This window comes from Gobio gobio (genome assembly GCF_949357685.1).
Source record: "Gobio gobio genome assembly, chromosome: 2".
NCBI lineage: Eukaryota > Metazoa > Chordata > Actinopteri > Cypriniformes > Gobionidae > Gobio > Gobio gobio.
Window position 1 is genome coordinate 52,476,633 of NC_137098.1, and position 6,816 is coordinate 52,483,448.

The window sequence follows — 6,816 nt, forward strand, 5'->3', positions numbered from 1 at the left end:
AATTACACTAAATTAATGCAGAATTGCACATGGGTGAGTCCCTAGCTTTTTTGACTTTAATCAGCTACTAAAATTCCCTTGCCCCTTCAAAAAAAAAAAGCCCTGCCTAACGCATAATTTGCATCTAACTGCAAAGCGTTACCCTTCAGTTTAGTTCTCTGAAAATAACCTGATACAATGCAAAAGATTTCTAATAAATTTAAATACATTTTATTTAGTAAAACACTTAATACAAGCAAAGTAGAGGGGTCATTCCCAAGTAATCAATACATTAGCAAGTGACTATTACAGTAGAGTATAAAGTAGGGGGGACTCATTTATAGTAGCCTTACATGCCAAACACTTAAAATTCAGATGTACAGTACAGAAATTGGGAGACAACCATCAAGATGGCATCCAGTTTAACTTCTCCCCAGTGACCTAGGTGAAAAAAAAAAAAAGTCAGTACAAGCTGATTTCCTAGATCCGTACCTTTGAAATCATTACATTTATCAGCATTATCAATCAGTCATGAAACATCAGACTGGGGCGATAAGGAGTCATCATTTAAAAAAAAGAAGAAAGAACTCATCCAATGCAAGTACAAACCTTTAAGGTCAACAAAAGACCAGCATCGAGTGACATTTGGGACAACCTGGAAGGACAGTACCAACAATTAATGTATAAGGAAAAAAACAAAAAAACACAAAATATGGATCAGAGGGGTTACCAATCAGTCATGACTTTTCAGCCTGGGGCGGTAATTAACTCATCACATCCACACTAATAGATAGAAATTTGCATTTTAGGTACCTGTATACACAACATTGTTGAACAGCCAGTCATGAAACCACCTGAGAGAGAGAAAAGACTTGCTTGAAATTCAGTGTCACGAGTATACATTTAAAGTGAAACCAATTAAGGGAGGTCAGAGGGGTACCATTCAGTCAGATAAATCAGACTGGGGCGGTATATCAACTCATCACACCTACTAGTTCACATGTTCATTTTGCAGATGCTTTTAGCCAAAATGACTTACAAATGAGGAATACAGCAAGCAATTCATCGTGATGAGGTAAAGCAAAAAAGGGGGGGGGGCTCAAAATAGACATTGCTCAGAGTAGCATAAACTAGAATTAGGGATTTTTATGATAAGGTTAAGTGCTCACAGAAAAGATGAATTCAATATGCACTTTAGGTACCTGTACACGCAGGACAATATCCTTAAATCAGCCAGTCATTATGGAACCACCTAAGGAAGAGAATTTTTTTTTTAATTCTCAAAAGTACAAATTTAAAGTGAACCCAGTTAGTTACTGAGGTCAGAGGGGTACCATTCAGTCATATAAATCAGACTGGGGCGGTATATCAACTCATCACACCTACTAGTAATTAAATTCAATATTCACTTTAGGTACCTGTACACGCAGGACAACATCCTTGATCAGCCAGTCATGGAGCAACCTGAGAGAGAAAAGGATTCCTTGAAATTCATTGTCACATGTACAAATTTAAAGTGAAACCAGTTACTGAGGTCAGAGGGGTACCATTCAGTCATATAAAACTCAGACTGGGGCGGTATATCAACTCATCACACCTACTAGTAATTAAAGTCAATATTCATTTTAGGTACCTGTACACGCAGGACAACATCCTTGATCAGCCAGTCATGGAACCACCTGAGAGAGAAAAAGCTTCCTTTAAGTTCGTTACACATTTAAATTGAAACTAAAGAGGTCAGAGGGGTACCATTCAGTCAGATAAATCAGACTGGGGCGGTATATCAACTCATCACACCTACTAGTTCACATGTATTTAAAGTAAAAAAAAATTAAAACAACGCACATACCAACTTCTGCATGAAGTGGGTACAGAACTTCCAGGGGGTAGGTACAGAACTGTCACCGTAGTCCTGCACGGAAACAAACATTAGTTAACACATAATAGGAAAAACGTTCATCTAAACTACAACTAGTCCTTCTCAGACTGTTGGAAACCCCAACGGATCATCCCCTTATAGCCAAGGTAAAACCAGTGGGTTCACCTTTTCAGGTTCTGGTATTGACACAAGGCGTAAGACGTGCGCAAGTTACATCATAAAAGGACAATAGGTTTGCAGGTTAGATATTTGGGAGTTAATTCTTACCCATTTGGATGACTTCACCTCAGGCATCACCTATTGGTGAAAAGAAAGAAAATAAAATTCAGATGGGCAAGTTACACAAGTGCAGACACAAATGCTAGGTTTGTAACATCAGTAGTAGTTAAATTTATCAGCAGGACTTCAGACGAACGAGACTGCAAAATCATCATATGTTACAGGGAGAATTGAGCAAGTTAAATCAAAAAGGTATCATTTGTAGTGCGATTTGATATAGGCAACACATTCTTACCTGTTGAGACTGCTTCAGGTGCACAACCTTTCAGGAGCAAAAAACAAACCTGGGTGTCATTTGATGCAGAAACAGCTCAAAATATAGATAACACATGTAGTGTAACATCAGTAATAAGATTTATCAACAGGGTTTCAGACGAACGAGATTCCAAAAGTAAATCATCATTAGTTACAAAGGGACTGATCATTAAGAAACACATGGAAGAAACCTTACCTACTACAACCAAAGGACTCGACCCACTTAGTTTTGGACCAGCACAATAGTCCTGAAGAGAAAACAAGAGGGGTGATGACTGACATGTTCACACATAAAAATCAGAATTGTAACAAGCCATCAATCTCTCAGTTGTTCGTTACTTTTCACATAGAATCAAAGTGAGCTAAGTATCTTCATCACAGAGATTGTGCAAAACACTACACATTAAAAATAATAAAATTACCGTTGAAAGTTGCCAGTCCTTGGTGAAAAGTCATTGTCCAGACGCTACCTATAAACAAAGGTTGAGACCTTTAATATTTATACAAATAAACCGAACCACCATGTTAAACATGGTCTGATCAGGGCTTTGGTGACAATATGCCATGGAGCAATAATGCTGTCCAGATATTAACGGTATAAACCGTTCATCATCTCAAGACCATTTATAAATATAACACTTATAGCAAAATATAACAAAAAAGAAAGCTTACCTGAACATTATGACCACACCACCAGGACAGAAGTGTAACCACCTAGACAGATAACAAGCACTTTAAGAACAGAATATCAAATATGGTTCAAAAAGCAGCATTGAAGTCATATGGTCTGATCATACTTTGGTGACTAGAATGCCATATGACAAATGTCGTCCAGTTGTAAGTTGTAAACTTAATCATTTCAGACTAATGTAGAATTTTGAAGCCATTTAAATTATGAAAACACTTACCAATACAGCATCTATGGACACCATGCACTCCAAGTTCATGTGCAGGCCACCTTAAAACAACATTTTTTTTTTTTTAAATAAAGCTGCAATAGGGAATTGATGAATTAACTCAAGTCACCCAATGTCAGAATAAGTCATGCATCACTGGAATTCAGATATATGCTTGTCTTTGAAATCATCATTTAAAAAAGTGGCCTTAAAAAAAAAAAAGTCTTCAATACTTAAAAACATACCTTTAATTTAACAGGAGTCTCATCCAAGCAGAAACTGCTTTACACGAAGACTAAAACCAACAAAAGAAACACATGGTAATTAATGTGAGAGGGCTAATGCTACTGAGTTTAGAACAGTCATGTCAAGCAATCGAGGAAGAGATCATGCAAGTCATAGTACTGGATGGCTAAATTCAGCACCTAAATGCCAGTTACTAATTGGGTGTGGTGTATAAAAATGAAAAAGCTTGAACATAATAGGATCCTACATTTGTCATTTAAACTCATTAAGTTTCAATAGGCAAGTAATTAAACCGAGCTCAAGACAGCCATATTATATCAGAATAAAAAGGCAAACATCACTGGAATTCAGACATATGCTTGTCTTTGAAATCATCATGTAAAGGTTTAGTCAAAACAAAAAACAAAAACATGACAACTTACCTTGAATTTAACAGGCCTCTGCCTTAACCCAGCAGACTGATTGGAAACTGCAAAAACAAGCGATTCTTTATTACAAGAGCCTACATTCACAAATACAGAACTAATTGTCCAATTCTACTCAACTTAGACCAGTTGCCGTAAAGCAATTCAGGAAGAGAGAATTCTAAAGCCACCACTGTAGCACTAGCTGCACAAATTCATGCATTCAGTACAATGGCTGCAGCTACTTGGGTGTGGTAGACAAATAAAATGCTAATCCATAATAGCATCCTAGACCGTTTCTGTCAGCCCATTTTCTAACGTTACTTAAATTTAAGTTCTATATCACGAACACATGTAACATGCACTGATAATCTGTTGGGATTAAATTACATATTTCACTCCTCTACTTAACTGGAATTCCTTAAAATATATGCATCTAACGTTATATGCCCTATCACATCTATATGCACCTAACGTTACTATAGAACCTACCTTCTTGCCATGCTCCCAAGGACTTCCTGCTTGTGGTGGTCATGGCTGCAAAAGAAAAACTTAGTTGAGACACGTGTCCATATGAAACATCCAAGATATAATACAACGCAAACACGGAAAATTCAGGTCAATCTCTCTTCAGATTAATAAAAGTACAATCACAGTGTTTCAGTACAGGTCTGTGAAATTATCATCATTGAGAGATCTCGCCAAACTCGAAAACAAGCAAAACAGCTGGAAATATTTTATAATTGCGATATAGTATCATGTAAACTTCGATAAGAATAGTAGCATTTCAAATAATTTCAATAAATGAGGCAGGATGGTTTCAGATACAACTCAAGAGACTCGTGGGCGAATAGACAGCAAACACCCTGCAGTTGTCTACTAAAGGCCTCAATACAGAAATACACTCTTAAATACATACAGACAAAGAAAAGGAGATTACTTTAATGTAGGTACTCTGCAGAAAACGATAATTTAAAAAACACAAACCAACACTTAAGTTAATAAAGACCAGAGAAATCCTTACCGATGAAGAAGCTGCACCAAAATGGACGATGAGAAGGTCTCGTCGCTTTTTATTCTTGTCACATGTACAATCCACGCCCATTTTAAAACAACAACCAATAAGGTTACTGGAATATATTAAAAGCGCCAGTATACATGTTGCTTGTGTGCATTACAATTAAACAAATGGATAAACGGTAACTGCACAAAATGTTGATGACATTTTAATTCTAGTGCATTTTAGTGCTCATAATACACATTCTAAATAGAAAAATAATAAATCCAGCATATTAACACTGAAAGGCAAACCAATCTACAAATTTAATTGTATACGAGTATCACATAAGTAACCTATAGTTGTAGAACTAGTGCGTTTTGTTGCATCATGATTTGTAAAGTATATACAAAAGGATTTGTAAAGTACAAATCATAAATAATTTTTTTCAAGCTTCACATTTTCCACTAGGTGGCATCATATATGCACCGATACAATCACAGGGTTAGCTCTATGGATAAGATGGATCTGATGTTGTGTCTCTGGGAAATAGTGATATATGACATTGTATTATGTTGACTATAAAAGTGGACACATTGATGTTATTGGAATTGTGGAGTAACAGTTATAGGTTTTTTAAGTAAAAAGATGACCCTTGGGGTAAGATGACCCCCCAGAATTGACACAGAAGGCCCGAACAGGCCGAGGTGTTATGTTGTTACTAGTGACATTATTATTTTAATTTTAATTAATTAATTACATTTATTAATTAGATGTATACTCTTAAAAAGAAAGATTATTTGGCGAGGTGTATGGTTCCATGAAGAACCATAAATATCCAAATAACCCTTCACTCTAAAAAAAAAAAAGGTTCTATATTGCACCAAAAATGGTTCTTGGCTCGTAATCATAGGGGAACCTTTTTTAGTGCTATATAGCACCAATTTTGGTGCTTCAGTGGTTCTTCAGTGGTTCTTCAGAGGTTCTTCACCGGTTCTTTGACTAAGGTGCTATATAGCACCTCTGAAGAACCGCTGAAGAACCACTGAAGCACCAAAATTGGTGCTATATAGCACTAAAAAAGGTTCCCCTATGATTACGAGCCTTTTTTTTAGAGTGTTCCATTGCACAAAAGGTTCTTTATAGCATAGAAAGGTTCTTTAGGCTATAAAATGGTTTGAAAAAAAAATGTTTCTTTAAAGAACCATTCCCAAAACGGTTCTTCAGGGAACCAAAATTGGTTCTTTATATGGCATCGCTGTGAAAACCTGGCACCTTTATTTTTAAGAGTGTACATTTCAGACATCTCCGCTTTCAGTAAAACCTATAGGTTAGTTGAGGGAAATTTGCATTCATATGTTGCTATTATGACATATCTTCAATATTTTCTTAAAATATGGGCAATTAAATATGTAAATATTCCTGCCTATATAAGTCGCAGAATAATTTTACCTTTCAGATAAATCTCTTTTACTGGGATTCTGCTTTGTCTGTCATTGGTTCTTGTAAATGGCCTCTTTGAATATTTTTGCATTTTGTTCTAGCAAATGTTTCTATTTCCTATAATAACACATTGGCTAATGCATCATCATCCTACACCTAAATATGTTACAATTTAAAAGTAAATGCACATTGTTCTTAAGGGGGGCATGCATCTTCCCCCCATGTCACCCTAGGCCTAGTGCATTAGACTCAGAAATGGCAGTATACTGTGCATAGTACGCTAATTTTCTGTATACATCGAATGCCCAGATAACCTACCCCATTAATCAAAGGTCTAGTATTAAATAGAGCACACTGCATGGGATATAGTAGGCCTATCCCACAAACCAATACGTCTAATTTGACCTTCCATTTCTAGTGTGATAAATTTTTCTTTTT

The 6,816-nt window shown here is 36.1% G+C and overlaps 1 long non-coding RNA gene across 1 annotated transcript; it reads right to left on the minus strand.

Annotated features, from left to right (window-relative positions):
• Positions 1-187: 187 nt before the first annotated feature.
• On the minus strand, positions 188-4,995 carry LOC307122714. The gene is made up of 17 exons (XR_013816086.1): positions 4,963-4,995; positions 4,431-4,475; positions 3,957-4,003; positions 3,534-3,583; positions 3,301-3,350; positions 3,065-3,106; positions 2,815-2,862; positions 2,589-2,640; positions 2,373-2,399; positions 2,126-2,155; positions 1,829-1,891; positions 1,613-1,658; positions 1,398-1,443; positions 1,182-1,231; positions 793-833; positions 589-634; positions 188-420 (listed from the first exon to the last, which is right to left on the minus strand). It is a non-coding gene; the product is annotated as an uncharacterized lncRNA (long non-coding RNA).
• Between the last annotated feature and the right edge of the window lie 1,821 nt (positions 4,996-6,816).